The 25583-nt window shown below is 40.8% G+C and overlaps 1 protein-coding gene across 1 annotated transcript in view; it reads left to right on the top strand.

Annotated features, from left to right (window-relative positions):
• The window catches only part of ZFHX3 (zinc finger homeobox 3), a 523576-nt gene that overhangs the window by 119972 nt on the left and 378021 nt on the right, over positions 1 to 25583 (top strand). The window lies entirely within an intron of this gene.

Below are 25583 nucleotides of genomic sequence, written 5' to 3'. Positions count from 1 at the left end.
AGCAGTATGTATAGTCACATGGTAAGATATGGTGTGGAATTCCCCGTTAGGATTTTGTCCTTTCAGAGGATTATAAGAGGATGTGTTTAATAACACATAGTGAAGGAGCCTGTTTCCATTTGTTGCTTATCCCCCTTCAGTCTTGCAGCTGAAGTGAGGTTTAGTTTAGAATTGTACCTTAATTTCAGTGTTGTATATAAAGCTTTTAAAAATACATCTTTATTCTTCAAAAGAAGCACACTTTTATTACACTTTTATTACGCTTTTTCTATGGTTGTAAATTTGATTGGCCAGATGTTTTTTAGGCTTTCTATGTTTTTGTTCGAAAGTTCTTTTTGTAGATTTGGACTGGGCACTGGTTTGGGGAACAAGGAAGCTATCAAAGGGGGGAAAATTATTATTTTTTTACACTTTAATTTTTTCTGATGTTACAAGTTCTGTGATTTCCAAAATTTTCAGCATATGTTTGGAAGTAAATTAGGAACCCGTGGCAGTAGAACACTGGTGGCATCTGAACACAGGATTTTAACAGTTAATCTACTGTGGGGATTAAGGACAGGCACTGCCAGTGTTGCCCTGCTGCTGTCCAAGTTTTTCCCCACTCTTGCAAGTCACTTCCTCTCTGTAGATGTAACTTAAGGTATGTTGCATCTTAAATTTGCAGAGTCTTTGTGCAGCTTCTTCTTAGTTTACACAAAAAATGTGACAGGCAACAGTGGGTGGAAGGCAGGTAAGGGACAAGGGGTACAGGCATCAAAGTATGTGCATGACCAAAATTCAGGTAAAAAAGTAATCAGAAAAGAATTTGACTTTAAAACATCTATTAACTTAAGCCTTTCTCTGTTTCAAGAGCAATATTTATGTGATGGTTGCAAGTATAACTGCTGGCTGGGAGTTGTTAGCACCAAGCTAAAGACCACCCTGCACACAGATCCAAGAACTGAGGGTGTTCTTAAGTCCTTATATTGTCCTTTTGGTTTCTTCTGATTAATAAGGGACATCAGAGAGATTACCATAGGAAATTACATAAAAAATTCTGATTAATATATAAAAATCAGTCTGTATTCAGATACACTCATGTTTATGCATTGTCTGTGTACATGTATTCTTTGTTTTACTTGATAAGCTGCAATGCAGGATACGCTCTGTCTTCTCCCCTGAACTAGGACGTTCTATATACATTCCAGTGCGAGTCATATTAAAAAGAATTAACTTTAGTAACACCCCGTTGTACCAGGAATGGCTGTCTTGGCTTGTGTGGGAAACGGCTCACGACAGCTTGTCACTGTTTGGGGTCCTCAGGTCAACCTCTTTAATTAAGTCGTGTAACGTTCAGACTGAATTCAATACCCATCCTACCCTATCAGAGCTAACACTCTTTCCTGCACTGCTTTTATCAGCATGCCCAATTTTCCACCTGGAATTTGTTTTAATGAAGCCCAAATCCTATTTTGTCGAACACTGGAGGCTATATGGAACATTCTGCCTGTTACTCTCTTCTCCACACTATGAAACTTGGGACAAACAAGCTGTAAGCTGCATTTTGAAGTCAGGTTAAGCTATTATGGTACAAATTGTGTTTAATATATTTTTAAATACTTTCTTTAATATTTTATAGGGTTTTTTTTCTTATTGAATTAGCAGTAAAACAGCAGTGCTTCATATTTCAGATCTTTTTCCACCTTTTGGAGGCCTGTGTTCCACATGATCTGGTTACCAGCTGGACAGCCGGAGGCTGAACACAAAGCAAGCACAGCAGACTTTTCTACCCTTGTGTTCAGGCCAGACTGTTTTTCCACAAATAACCCACTTTCTTATATACTCCCTTTATATTTTGATTCTGCCTGAAAAATAGACATGTTTCTTTTCCCCAACTTTCAGTCCATGGGCCACCAAACCCAAGGAAACTCAAAGTGGATTTTTATGTGGGAGGAGGGTGCACTGCTCACCTTGTGTGCTCACTGACATACCCATCTTCATGACACTCCCAACTCTATTTAATTCTGAGCTGTGCAGGTCTCTCCAGGTGAGACCTGAGCCGTGACCGTTGTCAGACTTTACCAAACATTACAAGAAATGAAGCTGTTAAAGTGCAGGTTTGACCAACAGTGGGATTCACATGCCTGACAAACTGAAGGAGCATAGAAAGGCATGCAGGAAACTCATTCTGCTGCCTCTTAAAACAAACAAAACAACAACAGAAACACTCCCCTCCCCACAGGGCTGTGGCTGATCCCAGCAATTACTGTGGGTCAAAGCAAATTAAACCCTTAGAAAAGGAGGGGAGAGGTTCTCCAAGCAGTGCCGGGACAGTAGCATGGAGCTTCAGAAACTTCTCTGCTTTGGAAAACTGTCTTTTGCTACAAGAATTGGTCTGATCAGAAACTGCAAGGATTTAATAAAAAACACACTTGAGCCAGTTTCCTTGTGAGCACTGTCAGGTTATAGCAAGCTGCATTTGAGTGATTTGAACTAGTTTCAGTGTGGCTCTCGCAGAAGTTTGCATCAGTGCAGACCCAAGTCAATTCTCTTGCATAAGCATGATCTTAGAATGGAACTTTTCCTTTTTGCTTTCCTTCCCCCCCCCCCCCCCCCCCCCCGTTTTTTCCTTGTTTTGTTTTGGGCTGTTGTTTTTTTCCTCATTTTTTCCCGTTTTTCTCCAGTTGAAGTGTTGTTAGCTTTGTAAAGAGTCCTTGGACATTTGCTGATCTCCACAGACCCCGTACTATTTTTGGTGGCTTTACATTGGTTAAAACTGCTGAGAGCTCAGTAATTGATGTTGCATTTGATGTGAAGTAATAAAGCACTGCACACTTGCTATTATCTGTATTGACATGGAATTGCTAAAAATGGTTAAATAGCTGCTTTCTCACTAAAGTCAACATACTTGACCCTGTTTACATACAGGGACAGAATCTTTGAGTAAGAAGTTGCCATTTCTGCAGTGATCTTTGAAACCACACCTCACATCATCAGCACTTTCCAAACATGAAGGAAAAGGGTGCTTGGCCTGTATTACACATTGAAAATTAAAACCCAGTTGTTTCCAACTGTAAATGTCAGGGTGTCAAACACTTGAATTTGTCTGGCTTCAGCACATACTCCTCTTGTGATCCTGGTTAATTTAATATAGTTTGAAATTAAAAAGTTAAATGAAAGTTATTTTTCTGCAGGCTGTTTTCCAAATTTTCTCAGTCCTAATGTTTTTACTGTACTTGTTCTCTTAAACAGCAGCCACATATGTGTTTGTGTGCTTTTGTGCACGCATCTGTTCTGGGTGTGTATGCATGTGTCTGAACATATGTATGAATTAAGTGGAGTGCAATATTGGCTAAATGAGAGAGACATAAGGCAGCCACCTGCTTGGACAGAGCACTCAGTGCGTACGTACCAAAGAGATTTTAAAACAATTAGAATCTTGAATGTACTTGTTAGAGCAAAAGAACAAACTCAACTAATTCAAACTAATTTTTCCCTTAGGATGGTAATTCACAGACAGAATTACCCTGCTATGGAAATGGGGCCTGTTGTCTGCACAGCAGAGTGTATTGGATAAATAGCAGTAATAGCTGTTCTCTACACTTAATAAACCAGCTAAAATGTCTTGATATGCTTGATCTATATTAAGAAGTTTATTTTTTGCTTGCTTTTGAGAACCCAAGGATGTCTCTGATTTTCTGTAGCTGTTTCAAGTATAGAAAAAGCTCGTGGACCAGCTGTGCTGGGTGTCAGTCAGTGGTGGGATCTGGTGGAGCGCTGAGGGGAGCTCCTCCAAGCCTGCTCCTACGCCTTGACTGCCTCTGGGTCTGACTCCCTCTCCTGTGGAAATATTCCCAGAAAAGGTGCTGTTTACTGCAAGCAGCAACGTTATCTCACGTTAATATATGCATACCTAGAAAGACCTGGTTGGTTGATTTATGTATCATTTTCTTTGTAATATGTAGCTTTTTACATAAATATGTCCGATGAGGAACAGATCAGAAATATTTGCAGAACACTGAAGTCTTTCAGTGCAATGGCTGTGGTTCCAAAGACAAAATGAGTGAGCAACACGGTGCTGAGCCTCTGCTGCCAGCCCTTCGACTGCTCCCCAGCCCGGGGACTTCTGAAAAACTGGTACAGGGAAATTGCTGTAGAGTGATTTGAGGTGAGAATGTTGGCTAGTTCTGTGCTGCTTCTCTGTGGGGACAATCTCTTGGGACAGGGAGATCTCCTCTGTGTGAGGTAACTCAGTTTCCCAGTGTGGTGAGATGTGCTTAAGGCCCTGGGAATGTCCCTTGGGGAACTGGGGCAGCAGATCCCAGGTGCTGGGAGTCTCCCCTGCTTAGACACAATGCAGCCAACTGTGGGATGGACTGAGAAGTGGGTTAAGGTGGGATTTAAAGATGCAGAGCCTGATCTCAGAGGGAAGCCACCACGCTAGTCTGGTGTGGGCAGGGGGAGAACAGGTGGGATTCCTGGCAGCTTCGTGGCAGTCAGAGGAGCCCTGGAGCTGTTGAAAGCACTTTAGCTTGGCTGGATCTGGCTGTATTTAGTCTTAATACACCGATCAGCTGAGTAGCCACTTCACTTTTAAACTTTGTATGTTCTGCTGGCCTGCCTCGCATCCCTGTAATTACTTGGACACGGGGCTGGTTGCTGCAGTTTCACTACACCCTGACTAGGACAGATCCTCGGGTATTTTGGTGCAGCTGCCTTGCTGTTTTTCTCACAATTTGCCTGCCCTAATTGCAATGAATGGTTGGCTTCAACATCAGTATCTAGATCTGCTTGAGAGTCCAGAGGGATGAGAAAGATGAGCTTTAAATGCTGGATGTTTGCAAGTGTTTGTGTGAGAGGGTTGGGCAGGCAAGTTGTGTCTCCTGTTGTGCTGCTGCTCCTGAAGTAGGGGTGTGATGATTGAAATTTTATCCTAACGAGGATCCTTACAGAAAGCACCACTCGGAAACAAACTTCACAGATTCCTTGCTCCATACCAAGAGCAAACTTGCTGCTTTTCATTAAGCTGTTTGATCACTATCAAGGTCCTTGTGTCAGTGCCAGAGGCAGCCAGGGCTTTGTACAACAGGCTGGGTAATTGTGCCATTTCTGTTGTCCGCTTTTGGAACAACGTCTCATAAAAATCTTAAGCAGCTATCACTTTTCATGGCTAATGAACTGACGATCTGGGAATTAGATCCAGAGCCAATTCTTGGATTAAATCTTCTGAGCCCAAAACAAGGCTGTCTTCAGGAATAAAAAACAACCCAGGGCCACTGGAATAGGGCACTGCAGACTGTGACCTTCAAAATGTGAGATAAGTGACCAACATGAAGGGTGCAGCAAAAACTAATCAAGGAGGAGGGATGAATACCAAAGGACTTGTCTGAGAGTCAGTAATGCAATTGAGAGGTAGGGGGGATTGTTTGTTTTTAGATGTGATTTCTAAAAGGCTTTTTTAGTTTCAGAAATATTTGAAGTAAGTGTCCCTCAACATTCACATGCTGATCAGGGGCAGAATGAGTTTTGTGGCCTCAGCCTGCCCCTGGTAAACAGGGAGCAGGAGAAAAACCCCAACCCGTTCCCTGCACAAAGGAGCAGAGTGCAGTTGGCAGTTGTGGCAGTGGGTGGGTGGTCTGCATTCAGAGGGAGTTTTACAGGCAGATTTCATCCCGCAGACCAATAATATTTAATAATTGCATCACAAAACCCGCAATCTCCTCGACACCCTAAAAGCCAAAGAAAATACCTGTATGAAGCATAGATTTCAATGCTTCCAGAAAAATGCAAACATGGAGAACAACTGGAAGAGTCATAAATAGTGGCTTTAACAGGAAAATTCCAGAATGTGTTCAAAGTAAATTAGCTGCTGCCATGCCTCCTCGCATTCCCTCCTCCCTTTCCTTCCTCCCCCCAAGCCCGCTTTTATTTGCTTTGAATTTCCCTTCCGCTCTCCTAGTTGACAGCATTTGCACTTATTTCTGTTAGGGAACATGGCCATTCTTTTTTTATGGCAAGGTGAAAATAATTTTATTTTCATCACTTTTCCCCCACTCCCATGATGGATTTACTTGAAAAAAAATAATGACGGGCTTCACAAACTGGCCTGACAGTTGTGATGCACAGAGTGAGCTGGCTGAGCAGGGACAGTGAGGCATCTCTGTACCTATTATGGCAAAAATCGATAATGCTTTCTGTAAATTGCTCCTCCCAGAGGAGATGAACAAATGCAGGAGACAAGGGAAGCCATCATTCTGTATGAAAGCCCCTGCACATTTGGACCAGTGCAATTATCAGGAAGGGCTTTTTTACCTTTTCTTTTCTCTCTCTTTTTTTGGGGGGAGGTGGAGAGGAAAGTGAGAAAGAGTGAGATGTGAGGAAGAAAAGACTTGTTTTTCATGTTAATTGAAGGCTAAGGTTCTGTGCATTGTTCAAATACATTGCTTTTTGGGGGGCAAAGAAGGAATTAAGATAATTTTCAGAAGTACTTGTACTCTTAGGATGGCTTTACATTCTGGTTATACATTCAGACTTGCCTATTTAATTATTTCTGACAGACAGCAGTTCTCTAAGCATCTAGAACCATGAGGTTCTGTAAATCCTCACATGTTGGGTTACCCTGAGTGGAAATTCCAGAGTACCAAGAACAGATTTTTTTCTATTGTAGAGTCATATAAATTATCTATCAAGTGGTATGAAAGGTAATTAGAAAATGAGTAGAGGAGCATGTGACACCTTTACTATTGCTCACACTGACTGGAGTAGAGTAACTGTATCTAGTAAACAAGGAACAACAGGCAATACGAGTCACAGACACTCCATGAAGCTGCAGAGCTTGAACAGAAGAGATGGTGAGGAACTAAGAGTAGAACTGAGATGGTTTCCTGCCTACGCACAGAAAGAGAAGCATGAAGCACAGCTCCTCAGCAATGTGACAATAAAAAAATTGACAATGAGCTGTTCTATCATCTTTCTCTTAGCCTGGCATTTCTGTTTCAGTGAGAAAAACAATGCAAATACCACAGATGAATGAGAAGCATGTTAGAGTTGTTATTCCTTATCATAGTTGGAAGATACACAAGAGATACTGCAGGCAGGTACTCAGACTTAAAGTGCCCTGATGTTCAGAAAGACTTCAGAAAGACATCTTTGGAAAGGGCATTCAGCAAGTTCAAAAAAAGCCAGGGTAGGTAAAAGAGTTCAGCATCTTATCACCTTGAATTAAATAAAAAGTGAAAGGAGAGACACTGGTGGGAGACATTCAACCCTTCAAATTCTGCCTGGGAGCTGCTGTCCTGGGAACAGAGTTAAATGCTTAGGGATGTATTGCCAGATGCGGGGAGGTATCGGTGGTGAGACCTGGGAGGACACAATAAAGCTCCCACCGTGTGCTGGGTGTTGAACCAGTGCCATCATGTCAGGGGAGTTAAGCTGCTTTTCCTGTGCTGAAGAGCTGTGTGTTGAGTGAAGATGGATAAATAACAGAAAGAAAGGCCATGATGGAAAATGAAAGGTATTCAAGAGAGGTTTTTATTTATTCATATGCGTTTCCTAAATTTTTTTTTTCTAACACTAATTCCTGTCTCTTGATTGTTTTCCATTTCTCTGGCAAGTTTTTTTGTTCCTGAATTCTGTGTCTCTTTTTGGAGTGCTAATAATGGCTTCAGAGTTTGAGGAGAATGTGTGAATGAAAGCATACATTGTCATTCCAGCAAACCATTTTGTTAGAGCTACTTCATGGTTTGTTAAAAACACAACAGCTGTTTACAGTTTTTGTACATCTTCTGCACCATGCAGACATGGTGTTGATGAGTGCCCTTTTGTCCTGTGATAAGCACATAAGAACTGATGAACTTATGTCATGTTCTAAGAACCTGAGAAACAGCTTGAGTTTCTTTTATCTAATACCTCTGGAATGGAACCCTCTTTTGCTGGTGAGGAGATGAGTGTCAGATCGAATTTCTGCTTTGGCAGTAAGAAGCCACGAGGAAAATACCCAAGTGTGTTTCCCAGTGGAAGCCATTCGTTATGAAGTGGTGTGTTCTGGCGTTCCCACTGCTGAGAGGTCGAAAAACTGTGGTGGAGCCGGAAGGGAGGACACGCCTCCTCTAACCAGTGTTCTGTCTCCCTCTCATGGAAGGGAAAAGCATAGCTTTGCCATTTATGTGAGCACAGGAATAGAACAAGCAAAAATTATTTGCTAAATCAATAATTTTCATGTTGTACTAATGCGTCTGAAATATTTAAAGGAGATATATTTAAAAGCTCTTATTATGGTTTACATATACTGCAAGTTTTAAATAATGAATTTGAAAAATGCTTCTGAAAAATAAGGGTAGTTCTCATAAACAGGAGGTAGGTCTGGGAACCCAGCATGCTATAGGTCAAGAAAGGGCAACTGGAAAGGTAACATCCATCAAACCTGTGCCAGCAGCTGGGTATTGGTGATCTGCTTCTGCCAGCAGTAGTTATTCTTCTGAAGGGAAAGCCTTCTAAACAAGGCTGTGAATTGGTTTTCATGCTCGCATTGACAGATTGGGAAAGCAGTTTGTTCTACCAAATTTAACAATGATATATCATTATCACAACTTTGGGGGAAATCTATAAAATCAATAAGTTTGTAGCCTGAACAGGATTTGTATCGCTTGCTTGCTGTGCTGGTGTCAAAGCGTGAGCATATGGATTGAGTCACAGCCTGAGATCAATGGAATTTGTGGACAGTAAGCTCAATAACAAGCCCTTCTGAAAAGAAATAGATGTAAAAAGCAAATTTACTAGAGTATAAAAAAAAAAAGCTAATATCTTTTCCGCGCCTGGCTGTAAAGTGCTGTTTGGCTGCCGTTGGCTGCTGGTACTTTGAAAGCTGTCTAGGGTATGTGCTTGCAATGCTGAGTGCTGCTGCTCGCTGGTTCCATGCCTTGCATCTACAGTTGGATGCTTCTGTGTGTAGGGCTTGTATTAGGAAACTAGCCAAGAATAGGAGGAGGGGGAAAAATAGCCCTTTATATTGTAAACTGAATAAAGAATAAAAACACGTCAGTGTGTCTGCTGGGGAAAGACCATGGTGGCTTTATTTACTTTGTACTGGCAGGGCTTGCTAATGGAGAAAAATAAAAAGGCATAATTAAATAGTTTAATGAATTCGCAGCTCTTTTGTTTGAGTGGGGCTGGGAATGCATGTTCCAGAGGGCCTCACAAAGAGCTCGGCTGGTAGTGAGTTAAAAGTAGGAAATCAGTCCTTTGAAGGCATTTTTATACTTCATTATCCCAGCATGTAAAATGACTTGTACTAAACGATTGAGGATTTTTTTTTCACTCTCTCTCTTTCTCTCTTCTTTTTCTAAACAAAGGAGAGCATCAGGGCGGCAGGAGCATAATTCCCCTCAGTGTCCTAGAGCCAATAGATCAGCTTGTCAGCGAATTGGTGGGCCTGTACTTATGTTTCAGTAAAATATAGGGCTCTGGGAAACTGTAGTGAACAACGAAACCACAAGCCAACCACCACAGAAACACACACACTTTAAGAAATCCTGGGGGAACAGGGATGATAAGACTTCCCTTTTCACCTCAATACTTTGCAGTAGGCATATTCACTCCTAAAGTTCTTGTGTATTTGTGTGTGCAGTCAAAAGAATAACGTTACATTTTTTCCCCCAGGTTTTTTATTTCTTTGTTATGGATTAGTAAAGCTGGATCAGCTAAGGCGTCTTTCCCTCCTCACAGTACGCCAAGTGATAGTATTCAGGATTTTAATGAAAGTCATCGTATCCATTGATATTACTTAACTAGTGTGTGCACTTCAGTGGTCATATTGGAGAAAGGACAGTGACCCTGCCACTGGTCAGCACAGGGACAGCTGGTGCTGGGCCAGGCATGGACTCCTTTGGCAGCCCATCCCACACCCAGTGCTCTGGCAGGGTCCCCTGGCACTCAGCACCCTTGGGCTGGGGCTCCCCAGGGGCTGGTGTTTGGTCTCCACACAGTTGAGACAGCAGAGCCCAGCTGCCACCTGCAGCATCCCTGGGAGTCCAGAAGGGATACTCCATCTCCCGCCACCCTGCCAGTGGAAATTAGCTCTGAGTCACTGCTCCCCGTTGCTGCGCTGGCATTCGTCTAATAGTGTGATCATACTGCACTGTGGGGAGAACACAGAGTCTCAGGCCTTCCTGGGGCTCTACCTAATGAATTAATTCCAATAAAAGGAGGGTATGTTGCAGTGCTGAGTAAGAAGAGTGGTGCTTCCTATTAAACAAGATGGCAGCATGAAACCAATCTGAATTGACTTTAGGCATCCTTTAGATCAAAATAGTCTGTTGTTTAGCATAGTCTTGTTGATGTTATTTGCTGTTAGATAATAGCTGTGTCTTTTAGTAGTCTTTGTGACCATTTTTCATACAGCCATTACTAGGAGATCATTCCATGCAGTGGAAGGGAAGGAATATCCTTATGAACAAAGACAATCTTTGCCACTGAAGCCTCCCTGGGCAAAGCCACTGCCTTTGATTTCCCCTGCTGCCCGAGCTGGCCATGTTGTGTGTGTGAGCCCAGCTGCCAGCAGTGGGGGGCTTCCCTCCAGGACCTCATCTGGCCCAGGGACTGGTAGTTACAAAGCATTCCCTGGCTTTTACAGCTTGAGTTTGCTTATAAACAACACTAACTGTTTGTTTCTTGTTAAAATTTACCTCGTAAACAAATTTTACTGTGTGAGTTCAAGGCAATAATTGTTTAATCCTGACTTTCTCCTACCCAAGATGCAGTGACTGTGAAGCCACAGTGGGCACTTCGCAGCACGTTTCTGTGGCTCTCACTGCGTGCGGTGCCATGGGCACTGCTGATGGGACATTTGGGACCCCCTGTGCATGGGGACAGGTTAGCCCCTCTGCCAAGGCGGCAGCTATCAGGAAAGGCATTGAGCCAGCTGCATTTCTGTGCTCTCACTGGAAAGAAGTAAAATGAAGATCTCAAAAAAAGCCAGAAAGTCCAAACCAAACTAAAAGCCATCTCCTGTTTCTGAAGTTTAACTCACTTTCTGGTGGAACACTGAATCTATCCAGTTATTTACAGCCAATGGCAGTTTCTGTTGTCCTTCTTGCTGAGTAGCAGGGAAATGCCGTGGAAGTGACTGCTTATATTGATTAGCAAGACAAGAGAGAGTTAGAGACCCTCAGCACTGCTGCTTAAAGTGGGCAGGAAACCCAAATTGACCAGTAATAAAGTGTTTGAGGTTGTACAAGGTGGCTCCTGGGGAAACTGCCTTCTCAGTGTGGGGATGCTAGGGGTGGAAAGCTGTCAATTATCCTTGTTTAATGAGGACTAAGTAAACATGCTCTTAAAGTGGCCTGTTAAACATGAGAGAAAATGTGCTGAGGCTGGGTTCCCTCTGCAAAAGTATTTCTGCAAAGTTGGAAGGATGGACATTCTTGCACCCCTAAATAAAGGAGCACCACCCTCAGCAAAGTATGCAAGCTTTTGCTTGATTTTTTTCTTTCCTCTTTTTAATTGTGGCCTCTAGTTATAGGTAGGAGAAAGGCGAAAATATTGTTAGCCCCCCCTGTATAAGAAATAAAATTCTTGCTGCAATAGAGCCTGCTGTGTCTGCAGAATGAGTTGGTAAAGGGAACACAGAGGACAAGACAGAACTACTTGGGACATCACAGGAAAAAGGGGAGCAAGTTTTTGAGTTCAGGGAGCAATTAAAAATTAAGAATAATCTGGAGACAGTGAATGTCTTCAATGCATAATGTGACAATTATTGGGAATTATTCAGTCCTGAAGTCTGAATAGTTACATAAATGGAATCTTTTCATCAAGTGCACACTACCCTTGTGCAGAGGACAGATGCAGGTATAAGAAACCACCTTGTAGGTTGCTGAGATGAGTGTAAAAATACAGCAGAAGCATGTTGTGATAAAATCAGAGAGACCAAAGCATAAAATGAGCAGCAGGTAGCAAGGTGCATCAAACTAGCAAAAACAGTGATACTAAGAACAATGGCAGGGATAGGAAAATAAAGAAAAGCGTAGGATCACCATTCAGTGAAGAGACAGAATTTTGAGACAGCCACATGTTTTTGTATCCTTCTCTATTAAAGGTCATGTATAGGACAGCAGCTATCATAATTGATGCCATTGCCAAATGGATAAAATCTTAGTCCTGAGTAGAGAAGAAGCAGGTTAAAGTGTGTAAGATAGCTGCTGTCAGAACTCTGGTTTTCAAAACTCGTCAAAGCAACGTGCAGAGCCAAAATAAACTCAGAACTAGCAGTGGCTATTTTTGAAAATTTGTGCAGGGAAGGTGAAATATTGGAAGCCAGTGAAGTGTCCTTAGTTTAAACAGGAGTTACAGACCAGTCAGCTTACCTCCTGTTTCTGCAGAAATTCTGGAAAAAAATAAACTATTTGCAAGCACTTTGAAGATGACAAGGCAATGAATAACAGCTTGCACAGATTTGTCAGAAAAAATACTGTCTAACCAACACAACTTCTGTGACAGAGTAACAGGTGTGGACAGGGAAGAAGCAGCAGAACTCGTATCTTGAATTTAGGGAGATTTTTGACACTGCCTCTCATGATTTTTTTTTTTAATTTATAAACAAGATAAGGAAATGTGGTTTAGGTAAGGGTAGGTATACAACTGGCTGAAGAATCATATTTAGGGCATACTTTTCAGTGTGAAAATGGAAAGGAGGTATAAAATGAAGTTTGGCAGAGGGCTGCCCTGCCCCTGGGTCATTGCAGTATTTGCTTTAATGAGCTGAATCACAAAGTAGGAAATAGATTTACTGAGCTTTCAGAGAAGAGAAAACTGAAGTATTGAGTATGTTCAATGCTAGGAGTACAATTCAAAAGAATCTGACAAGTGGGGGTGATGGTTTGGCAAAAACTGAATGCAATTCTGTTGGGAAAACTACTAATGGAAAGTTTGAGATGTGCACAAAAATGTGATGCGTTAACTGTTAGTAATTTCTCGGCCAACTGCCCTGATGATGGCTTCAAACCTTGTGTCATCTTTCTCCTTTAAGAACTGAAATTATTTTAAAGTTTATAGTTTCTTGATACTTTGCAGAGTTTTGGTCACACTGTCTCTATGTGCAGACAGGCTGCCAACAAAAGCAAAACAAATCAGGCTTTCAGAAGCCATTGCTAAATAGTAACTGTGTTGCAGTGCTCCCGCCTGGACATGATGCACACCCCATGGCCACCTCTGCCAAGAAGAAACAGCACTGGAGAAGTTTTGTCAGAAACACTGAGTTTTCTTTACTTATTTAAATAGCTCTTTAAAATATAATTTCTAAAGCAATCATAATTTACATGTAATGTAAATGTAACCCTTGCATAAACTCAGCTTTTCACTTCTGACTGGGACAAAGCTCTTGTTTGGGTAAATCAAGGTTTTGACTGTGTGGCTGGCTTGTAATAGAAGCACTCTCACCAGCTTGGACACCTGTTCAATTAATCCTCCTGTTCTCCTCTCTGAATGGGGCAGCAGCAAGTGGTTTCACTGGCACTGCGAAGGGAAGTAAAAACCTTGTTTGGTAGAGATGTCCAATTGTTGCTTCTGCATATTCACGTTAATTTCTGACCCTCACCCCTTCTTCAGATGTGTTTTCCCCTGTTGAAATCTGAGGTCAGTCAGGAGGATCTCATGAGGTTCAAACCACAAAGCCCTGCGAAATCTTCCCACTGAACACTGGTCCAACAGGAAGCCCCAAGGTGCTGACTTTCAGGCATAGGCTTCACGTAGGTTCTGAAGCAGAACAGCATTTGATGGTGGAGAGTAGACTGAAGCTGCAGAGATAAGAGCCAAGACATTTCTTCTCCAAAAGCACCTGGGATGGACCCATGTAAGGCAGGATGCCAGCAGGGCAGAGCCATCACTCTTGCTGTGCTTCTTATCTCACCTGTAATAAAGTTTTTTGGTGTGCAGTTTCCCCTCATACACAGGAAATAGCAAGCTTTTTCACTGGTTTTCTACAACTGCATTTTGTCTTCTGACTAATCCCCAAAGAGATGAAATTCAGATTGTTTAAATGTCCAAACCTTCACCACTGCTGTGGTGGAGAGATTTGTGTTGGAAATACAAAATGATTGCTCTGCTCTGTCCTTCTTGCTGCTATCCATTCCCATCGCAATAACACATTCTGGTTTGCTAATAGGATCCCTTCAAAATTATCTAAGCTTTGTGTTTTATTGGATCATCTACTGGTGATCATTGAAATAATCTACTGGTTATCTTCTTCAGTCTACCTGTGCCCATGCAGTCTGGTTTTGTTTCTTCATCTAAGAGTAAAGTCTTAAGATCTTCCACCAGTCGTCTGGGATAAATCTTTGTGTTGCACTTAGCAATTCAGTTAGACACAGGCAGTCAGTGACACTTTCTTACTTATTATTAATTTGTTACAGGCAAAATTTCATCTATCTTTTTTTATTATGTTTGTGGTACTGTGGACTTTCCCTTTTTTCCTCTTCACTGCCCACCAAAAGCTCACTTCAGCAATATGAAGTGAATCATGCTTGCCATGTTCTTAAGTAATATTCCTTATTATAAAAAAGAACAGGACTCCTTCTAATGAGTGCTTTAATGCTACCGGCTCACGTCACTATCTAGGGAGCCCCTTTCTTTGGTTCATAATGAGGAACACCTCATTTGCACTGTCCCTAGATTTATGGAAGGACAGGAAAAAAAAAAAATCAATTTATTACATCTTAAATGAACTGCTCCCAAAGCAAAAACAAAGAGGGTAGTAAACTGGTGCCTCTGTACAATATAGTTTGATTTTTATTGAGCTGTATAGTGATGTTCTGCCTCACCTAAGAAGGGTGAGCTTGGTCTATAATTACCTCTTGTGAACCCCATTTTCTGATAACCTCACTGGCCTCTGCCTCTCCAGGATGTTGAATCTGTCAGGTATGATATTTTATTTGTTCTTACTGATGGAGCTGTATATGGTTAGAAGCAATGAAGCTCATTTGATATCTCGTTTACTTGAAAAAATGGGGCATGGTCCCTGAATTTGAAACAAAAAAACATTCCCATTGTTCTGTGCATTTTATTCTTTGAACTTCTGAAGTTCTTCCTGTTAATTCTCTCTCCTTATGCCCATCCCAAACTTCTTTGGCTCCATTTGTATTGAGTTCTCTTCTTTGGCAGTGTGAGTGCACTTCTTGCATACTGTAAGAGTTAACTAAAAAGAAAACAGGTTTTAATTGATGAAATCCCAGTTTTAGAAAAGAGGGCTTTAAGGTCAAAGTCTTTCTTTGTAAAGTGAATAGAGACAGGCAATAATAGCTGTGTTCTTGCTACGAGATTAAATTCACTGTCTCTTGTGCAAGATTAATTGAGATAATGGTGTTATTCTTTGCTTCTCTGACTTAGGAAAAAGGTACTAATTCCTTAAAGATTTCATATTATTTAACTTCTACTTTACAGGAATGTTTTGGACAAACAAAACAGTGTCTTTGAAGTGATAAATTTAAAATAAAATTTGAAGTGGAAGAAGAAGGTTTATGAAGATTTTGTGGGTTTTTTGTTTTTTGGGGTTTTTTTTTTGGCATTTGACTTTGCTTTACAAATACTTCTTGCATCCACTTATGTGGACCAGGTAAAACATTTTTTCCAGCAGGTAGCAGCAATCTAGAACTTTCTATCTAACCCATGGCGAAAAGCAGAAATCAATAATAAATGAACTGGTGTCTTCCTGGTTTTGCTGTGTGTGTGAGTATGTTTTCTTTGTAGTTCAAAGGTTATGGAAATTATAGTAGACAAATTCTAGCTACAAATAATATTTCTAGCATTTTGCATAAAGTCTTAAAACCTTTTTATTTATTTTCTTTTCTGCAAGAGTCAAATAAGAGGCTTTTACATATCAAGTCAAGGTTGTTTTAGACTTAAACTTCAGAATATTTTCAATATCTGCAACATTATCTTTTGAATAATAATTACCTCTTATATTAAATTATAAGACAGCAGGATTCAGGATTAGATCTCTGCATATTATTCTAGTGAAGGAAATTATGACAGGGGTCATTTTTTAGAATTATGTAGGAGGGTAAAAGGTCCCAGGCAGCATTAGAAGGGAAGGCGTTTATAATTAAATTGTAATTTAGGCCTATGATTTATAGTTTTCTCAATGAAAAATTTGGTGCTGTAGAGAGATCCTAGGAGGAACTTTAGTGAGATACAACTTAATGAAATAATAAAAAGAAAAATTGTTCTGGAATAGACTGTATTATAGTGGTACCTGTTAGCAGGCTACAGTGCAGCTAATGCTCTGCCAGCATCTCTCTGTTCTCCAGGGTTGTACATCTAGGCAATAAAAGTTTGGTTTAGGCTGAAACATGACATGTGAGGCTTCAGACCAAGAGATTTTTCACTATATATATATATGAATTATTTAGCTCATTAAAACTAAGAGAACTATTCTAAAACAGAAGGTGTCAGTTAAAGACTGCTGGGTTTCTTTTTGTTGGTATTACAAGCTGTAAGGCTTGTCTCTCCATATCTTGGGAAGTCTTCACTGTGTGGACAGGAGGCACCTGCTCTGAAATGGCACCTGCTTATGTAGGAACAGGTAATTTCTAGCTAATGTGTAGAGTGATTTTGAGTTTATTAGTATTACTCTGTAGAGCGGACTGACATTGGAATTAAAGGAGTATTTTAATAGTTATTTTTATTAATTAATAGGCTAGACTCCTCCCTACCGTGGTGAAGAACTATTCAACTGACAGAAAAACATTAATACAGAAAGGTTAAGTGACTTGCCAGAGGCAACTGAAGTAGCCAGTGACTGATCTGACAACAGAAGCTGTCTCTGACCTGATATCCTCTGGCAGTAAAACTCTGCTGAACTAGTTTGTACAGATGGTAACAGCTCCTGGGTGGTTTAAAGCCACCTCTCAAGCTAGGAAGAACTAATTTTCATTTAAAATATTTTTGAGAAAGGGATGTAGGTTCAGATACTCCCTTTTAAACATGATTTGCTTGTGCAAATTCAGCAGCTGTTCCTACAAATTGCTTATTCACTGGCCTGAGTTTAAAAAAATCAGTTGGTTTTTTTTCCTGCAGTTACTTGAATTTCCTACAGTCATAGACAGTCAATCTGCAAGGTTAGCGTGCAGGTTTGAAGATCACCACCTGGATTTTACTGCACTCAGATTAAGGCACTGTATCAAGCCTTCTGATACTTAGATATATATTTTTTTTGGTAGTAACTTTAAATGCAAATAAGAACCTGATCGAAATAAATTTACTTAAGTGCCCTCTGAAATAAATAAAATTATTGAAATTGTGTCTAAGCAAAATGTGACATTTCCCATATCGCAGAAGAATGGGACTTTATACAACATCACTATATAAAAGGATAAGAGGAATTAATAAAGGTAACCCTCTCCCATTGAAAGGGAAAATAACAATAAATAAAAGGGGCAAATAATGTATTTATAGTTTTTCCATGTTATCCAGCTGAAATCATTCAGCTTTTACCATGTTCAACTAGCCTGGCTTAAACTTCCTGTACTGCAGATGTTAATTTGTAAACTGAAGCTATAATCATTAAACATCAGAGGATTTTTGCACTCAAATAGCAAAGAGCTTCAAAAAGAAGTGTTATGTTGCAAAGACCAGGGCATAGAAAGAGAGGGGGACAGTGAGAAAAAGATGTGTGGTAAGCATTGCCTTGGAAATTGAAGATGGAAGAAGAGAAAGATCCTAAGTTAGCAACATTCTCTGTTTGTCCCTCTAACAGGATTGCTGAGGATTCAGAAACTCAGTACATGTATTGGAGTGAACTGGGATGGAAAAGGTGTCTTAGTTCAGTGGAAGCACAAAAGCTGAGGGGGCTAAATAAAAGATAGTGCTGGAAATAGGAAGTAACTACTGTGCTAAAGATTGATACCAATTGATTTTAAACATTCACTTAAAAATTAGATAAATATCTATTTATTTCAGATAGTCACAGATTCTACCCAAAATATGAAAATTTAATGAGAAAAGAAGCAGCGTTTTAAAGTCTGTGTGCTCACTTAATGAGTATTTAGGAATGTTAACAAATGTATGTCTTGGGGAAAAAAATCTTAACAGCACAAGTTATTCTCTGGCTTTTGTGTGAGTAACAGGCAGTTTAGAGCTTACCTAAAGAATGAAGTTACATCACAGGCTCCAGCCTTTTCATAGTTTGTTTCAAATAATAAAAAGTAATCAAGGTCAGCTTTTTCTTTTCCTTTGTCCCAACTAACCTGAAAAAAAAAAAGGGTTAAGATTGATACTTAAAAAAGAGAGGTTTCACCTTAAACAAAGAAGACAACTCAGGATATTTACAGATTATTTTTTTTTTTTCCTCTCTGATTTTCTGAACCTTGTTTGCAGTAACTGTTGATTATGGAAACACTTGTTTGAAATCTTGGCTTTCTTCTCTGCAACTCCTTTCCCTCTCCTTGATCCAGCGAGAAATCACAAGTGCCTGTGTTTGACTTCTCCTTTTGTTTGGCAAGGCGCTGGGATCGCGTACCTCATTTAGCAGCCTAACGTCGCGCTGCGATGAAGAAGTGGCAGCCTTTGTTTAGTAAGAAGGTCTCTTTGATAATTGGAAGTAGTGAGGGATGTAACAAAACCCCAAGAAAATGTGTTACAAAGTGTGGATGCATCTTTTATTTCAGCAGAGTGCCTTTTCCCACGTGGTAAAATCCCCAGTGGCCCAGCAAGCCTTGCCCTGGCTGTGGGCACGGGGCAGCAGCCAGGCTGGAGGTGGCCTGGGGGGCCACGGTGGGTTGTGGCCCACAACAGGTTGAGGGGCCATGGCAGATTGACCTCCAAAGTCAGAGGGCTGATTCAGTTTTATAGAGGAGGAGTTTACTGCTACAGGGGAGTCCTGCTCTATGAGTGGCAGAAGTTGAAATTAATAAAGCACAGAGGAGAACCAGTGTGGTCTCCATGGGTAATGCAGATAAACTCCTCTTTAAAACACTAGGATTTTTTTTCTGCCTCAGCGAGAAACTGCTGATGTGGGGCTGGTCAAGTGACTGAACTCAGTCCTGGTGCAGACAGTGTGAGCTCTGCCCGCTCAGCAGGCTGGGTGCTCAGCTTTGGTGGGTGCTGCTCGGGTTGCAGAAGTGGTGAAAAATGACAGCTGCAATGGGAACCAGTAAAAACCGTTCTAAGAACATATTAAGAGCTATCAAATGCTGTGTACTTAAAAAAAAAAAAAAGTAATCTAAGGTGGCTTAGAGTGGATACCCAAATTAATAGACACATTTGACCTTAATCTGTCTTCCTGGACAAGTTTAATTACAGCAATTTCTTAACTTCTGCTGGAGCTCTTGTTTTAGAAATGTTAGTGTTCTTTCAATGTGTGTGGGTTTTGTGTCTAATATCACTGTGTTTTTTAAGGAAAAGTGAAAATTTCTATCTATGAAAATTTACTGTAGTAGAAAAACCAAGACTTTGGAGATGCTTAAGATTAATTTCTCTTTCTAAATAAATTATTGTTTCTGAGACAAGCTTGAATTGGGGGTGAGAAGGAGGAAATTAGAATTACTGTTTCAATAGCCAAATTTTAAAAGGAATCTTTTTCAGAGTGGCTTTGTTCCCTTGTGATCACAGTCTGTCCTGTCAGGAATCTCAGTGTAAAACATGTATGTGATCTGATGGTTAAGAACAGATGATGCACAGGTCGATTTACACTAACTTGAGTCCTAGCATTTTTTTAGCCTTTATTTTTTGTCTTATACAACTTCAAGATGTAAAGGTTGTAATGTCTCTGTGTAATTTGAAATATAAACATCTGAAAATATAAAATGTGTTAAAACACAAGCATATGTGTGTATTAGTAGTAGACCCTGGTGTGTATTATTATTAGTATTAGTCATTTAGGGAAGAGGAAGCTTTACTAGTTACTTTCCTTAGTCGGTCTTTGTATCTGCCTTTATCTGTCTAACCTCCTGGTTTGATGCAGCAGCTTTCTTTCCTGTGCCTCAGTCATGCCAGCAGCATTGTGAAGGAGCTTTATTGTGCCCCTGCAGAGCTGCAGACACTGTAACCTGCCAAACTGCACAGAACTGATGACTGAGAGGAAGAAAGGCTTTAGGTCAGCTGTGGTTTTTCTTAGCTGATGATAGGAAGAAAATGCTTTATGTAGTTTTGCTGTCTTCCTTTGAAAACAAAAGGCTGCTGTAGATTTCAAGAGAAGTTAACATTAAGAACTCCACTTGTACAAAAATGCATTTCTGATTTCCTGGAAGTTTGGAAGGCAAGGTTTGGCAAGAGATGATGTGTCTCCTATATGACATGTACAATTTTACCATCTTTTTCTCTGTTTACAAGAAATTTTACATCCCTGTTTCTCATAAATTCAACATCATTTTCTCACATGAAATAATTTCAAGTTTGCTATTAAAAAGTGAAAGAAAGCACCAGTGCCTTAGATTGAAGACTCTGAAGAAAGCAGTTGTGAGACATGCTGATGCTGTAGAAAGACTCCTTGTGAGTGTGTGTGTGTGTATATATATATATAAAATTAAACTTTTGTTTTTACCTTTGTATAGGGCTAGTTTTGTGAGTAGGGTTCTAAAAGCGCAAGAGAACTCGTTGCTTGAGTGCACTTACTTTAGTTCCACATCTTATCTAACTCTGGGAACTTGAACTTGTCATTATCAGACACAGAAGGTCAATGCATTAGCCATGGCAGTAGCTCTTTCATGTGGCCTTCCTGAAAAGGAAAAAAACAGCTTTTAATCTTAGCTTTTATAAAATACTGTGTGTACTGGGATCCATCCTAACTTGTCATTTTCTCCTCTGTTTCAGTGCTGGGGGATAGCTAGAGATGCTTTATGATGCCACACAGATACACATGTCTGCAAAAGGCCTAATCTGAAGTGAATCTTCTATAAATAATAAACAACAAATAGGTTCCTTTTGGTTATATTAGCCCCAAAATAGGTCATGTACATTTGTTTTAAATGCAAACTTAACAATAAAGTAAATTCCCTAGGTGGAGAATTTGATGTGTTTGTGCAAATTTTCCAGACACAGTACAAAAAACCCCAACACCTATATTTTACCATTTAAAATATTTATAGATTGTCTCTTAAAGTCCTGTGCTTGAAATACTGTTTATAATAAACACCCTACTAGAGAACAGTCACAGCCTAAACACTTGCCATTTGTTACTTAAACACAAGGTAATCTTTATTAACTTTTTTTGTACAGAAACTTTGTTTTCTGTTGTTACCAGAAAATTTGTCACCTTTGTCAGTTTCCTGCCTCCAAATAATCTTCTTAGTCATTACCTATGCTAATTTGTGGTGTCCTTTAACTCAAAACAAACTGATACTGAATGATCCAACTGGTTAGACATGTATGCTCAGAATAACTTTCTCATAGATCGTACCTTGGTCTCAGATTAAGTTGTTCACTGTGCCAATTTAGTAGGAGTAAAATGATAGCCTAGACTAGAGTAAATTGGTATTTACAGTATGTCAGTACTTAAGCTAAAATAAAAGGAATTCCTAAAATTTTAGGAATTCCCTAAAAAGGAGGATCAACCAGATGATAATCTCAATGTGTGAATTTTCTGTAAAATTGCAGTCTCACACCTCAGGGGAGAAGGCTTTTTCAGCACTTGGTCCACTGGGTCTTGTGGTTCCATGGGCTGTGATGAAGGAAAAAGCCTTGTGTCAGGAGGCTTCCTGTCTCTAGGCTGCGTGCCTCTGCTGCAAGTATTCATATGGCTTTCAAATAAAAAGAAGTCTGAAAAGATTGCCTAGGCAATCCTTTTAATGCTCCTCCTGAATGTAAGAACTAACATGTTGAATTCTGTGGGCAACTACAATATAAAGGTAGGCATATCTAAGAAATAGGTAATTTATTGTGTTTGGTTGGGATTAAAATGGCTATGACACCTATTGTAATTTTCATACTATTTCTGCCTAATATAATGGTGTTTGGATTTTAATTGGAGTCTTAAGTGCTAGTATTATACAAATAATACATGTAGGATGTCTCACAGTAGTATTAGACAAAGGTAGAATGCTAAAAATTGTAGTGCCACATATTCCAGCTTGTGTTCTTCTGTGGAGCTAGCTAGAATCTTAACTTCTGTGTCAGCCATTGTAATATACATAATTTCTTCGTCCCTATTCATTTTCATCCCCGAGATGCATTGTAAAAGTGTAAATCCATCACTAGATAATTTTCAGTTCCATTATTTACAAAAATGAATAGTTAAGCAAGTCATTGTTATTAGTGGGATGCTATTGTTGTTTCACAGAGATAGGGACTGCCAAGGTCTTGAATGATGTACACTTGAATGTTCTTTCAAGATACTTGTACCTGTTTCATTTGGGAGGAGTTTCACTCATGTAAAATCAAACAGAAACAATTTTAGTAGCCTCTGAAAGGAGAAGAAGGGAAAATGGATATTAATGAACTATTTAATATTCTGCTATGGAAGAGATGCAGTGATTTTGCTGTTGACACTTTTTGCATGGAATTAAAGAGATCTGGTGGTTGTTTTACTCGTCTGTCTTTGTTCCTGAAAGACTTTTCAGTGTCATCAGATTTGGTTTTGTAACCTGAGAGATATTTCACAGACATGCAGACAAGATAAAAAAAGGCTTCTTTTCTTCTTTTTCATGAAATTCATTGGTATTCAGAACAGGGTCCTTTGATGAATTAGAAATTTTGGCTAAAGCTTTAATGAGATTTTTATTTCCTGAACTTGTGTTGGAAAACGTGTAGGCTCCACGATTCACAATTCTGAATAAGGGTGCTTTTGTTGTGTTTTTATTTTTTTTTTAAAATAATATTTCTGGCTCATTGTTTATTACTCAATATTTTATTGATTTGTGAGTTGAGAAGTTCACAATGCAGGTGGAACAGTTTAGAGCTATAGATCTTTACTGCCTGGTCTACATTGACGTGCTAGCTTGCTCCATTCAGGTAAGCATTTGCAATTCCAGGTTACGCAGACAATCCAGAACTAATCCAGGTAGCTACAGAATTCTTGTCATGGCTGCACCATTCCATCAGATGTCTGCTGGTTCATTGGTGCTTATTTGCTGACACCAGATCTCATTTGCCCCATCCACATGCTACCACCTCCCATGAAGTGGTGCTGGAGCGAGGAGGGTGAGACGGGCCTGGAAGCCCAGGGCTCCAGGCTCCTCCTGCCTTCGGGAATTGTTGACATCCTGGGGTTCTTTGGGTGGGCTTTTTGTGAAGAATAATGGCATTGGTACTAGAGGCTTTACCTCTTTGATGTATGAAACCCTATGGAGACTCTAACAGAACAATCTATAGAAATGGTTGTCTCCTTTTTTTCTGACTCTTACGGTTTTTAATTATGCAGTATTAGTCAGTACGTGTAAGTTCCCTTCTCTCTAATGATACTGTAATGTCAGTGCCTTGTATCTGGGACTGGTATTTTCAAGAATCTGTGCTGTGAATGTAGACAAGCAGATTTACATACTTGCTGCATAAATGTAACTAGATAACCATTTGTATTTATTTCATGTTTAGTAAAATCTTTCATCATGTGGCTGGTTGTTTCATTGCACATGGACAAGTAATTTGGGAAGCTTTCCACAAGCTGTCATTGAATGGTCTTAGATTTTATAACCTCTTGTGTGTTCTCGTACTATGCTACTCACAAACATTCTCATAACTCAAGAACTTTTGATTCATCTGACTTAACCACATTTTGATAACTTACATGTGTTCTGGCATGTTAAAAATAATAGGAATATTCAAGTTATTGTAGCTTGTCCTTGAATTTAAAGTATTTCAAGGTTACAATGCTTACAGAAATATTTTGGTGTTCACTGAAAAGAGGGGTGTATCAGTATATAATCTTAGCAGTTACTGAAAATTTTTGAAAGAACAATTCAGTAGCAATTAGACATTTCTTTGCTGCAGAGCTAGTAAGTAGATAAGGAACTTAACCCAGCCTTATGTGTCTGTAGTTAACTGTGAGTGTTAATAGTATGCAGTGTTTTGCAGTAGTTTTCCTCATTGTATCTAAGAAGTTATTTTGAAGGTATTTCCAGATTATTACAGTGATATGGATGTTGGTGTGGAGGAAAGTTTTTGATCAATATTAAATACATGTTGATGAGTGAAAAATGGAATGTGGTTCTCACTGCCAAAGTTGTTCTCCAGTACACAGCTTGGGGCAGCTGGTTGCTCTGGGTCCTGGTGAAGGTGGAGATAAACTGTGTCAGGTGTTCCCACTGAGGAGAACTGCAGCACCCTGACTGCAGCCCATTCCCTTGTTTTTCTATTCCAGGTGTATTTTATTAAAAATCACTATCCTTGATTTTCTGCTTTTCTCTTGCTTAATTTCCCTTTGCTTCCTGCATCGAGTACCGTACAGACTCCCCCTTGACTTTCCACTCTTGCCTTTCATATTTAAGTTATTTTTCATAGAATCCCAGACTGGTTTGGGTTGGAAGGAACCTTAAAGATCATCTAGTTCCACCCCCCCTGCATGGGACCAGCAGCCCAGGCTGCTCCAAGCCCCATCCAACCTGCCCTTCAACACTGCCAGGGATGGGGCAGCCACAGCTTCTCTGGGCAGCCTGGGCCAGGGTCTCACCCCCCTCATGGTGCAGAGTTTCTTCCAGACGTCTACCTAAGTGTTGCAGCTGGGGCAGTCTGGGTCCCACCTGTCGCCCGGCGCTAGCGGCTCTTCCTGAGCCCCGCGCGCCGCCCCGGGCCCCGCGCGCCCCCGCGCGCCCGTCCCGCGCCGCTCGCGCCCCGCCCGGCCCGGCCCGGCCCGCCCGCAGGGACCCGGGGCTGCTGGGGGGCTCTGGGGGGTCTCGGGGGGCTCTGGGGGCTGTGGCACCTTTGCCCAGGCGCGGAAATGGCCCCGTCGCAGCCTCTCCGCCGAACGGCCCCTCCGCGTCTCCTCTCTACCGCTTCTGGGGCTTAATTTTCACTTAATCCGCGGGTAAGGAATCCATTGAGGTGTCTTCAGCCCTTTGGCAGCTTGGCTTTTGCTTTGTTTGTATTTTAATGCTACTTGTTGTTGTTGTTGTTGCGTGCTGCTCGCTGCTCACTTTTCGTGCCGGTAACTGCCTGGTTGGAAACGCCTCTCGCTCCTTCTGCTGCATTTTTCTCTCCTTCAGTTCAGGAAACGTGACAAAAAATCGCAGCGTATGTCGCAGAAAGGCCGGGGGGGGGGGGGAGCTGCCGGCATCGAGCGCGGAGCTGCCCGCGCTGCAGCACGTGCTGGGGCGGGTGCGGGGCCCGCGCCGGCGCCGCGGGGGCAGCGCGGGCGCTGGCGGAGGTTGGCGGCTGGTGGAGCTCGGGGTGTGGAGCTCACGGGACGTTCGTACCGTTTAAAATTGCAGTACCTGTTTTAGACCTTCTTATCCTGCAAACCCTGCAATCTGCTCTCAACTTTTTAACAAGGAAATACAATTTATCTGCTTGCTGCTTGAAGCTTCCTTGCAAAGTCCTTTCCAGAGAGAAGAAATTTACTGACGGGATGTTTCAGTTCTTACTAATGTCTGTATGTTTTAATTTTCAAGCTCAGTGAAAACTGCCCGTGTACCCTTATTCTGTCTATTTGACACTGGCAATTTTAATATATGACAGATGTTTGAAAGGTA

The sequence above is a fragment of the Apus apus genome, chromosome 11 (assembly GCF_020740795.1).
Source record: "Apus apus isolate bApuApu2 chromosome 11, bApuApu2.pri.cur, whole genome shotgun sequence".
NCBI classification, from domain to species: Eukaryota; Metazoa; Chordata; class Aves; order Apodiformes; family Apodidae; genus Apus; species Apus apus.
The sequence above is the reverse complement of the archived record's forward strand: the minus strand, read 5'-3'. Positions and strand labels throughout refer to the sequence as shown.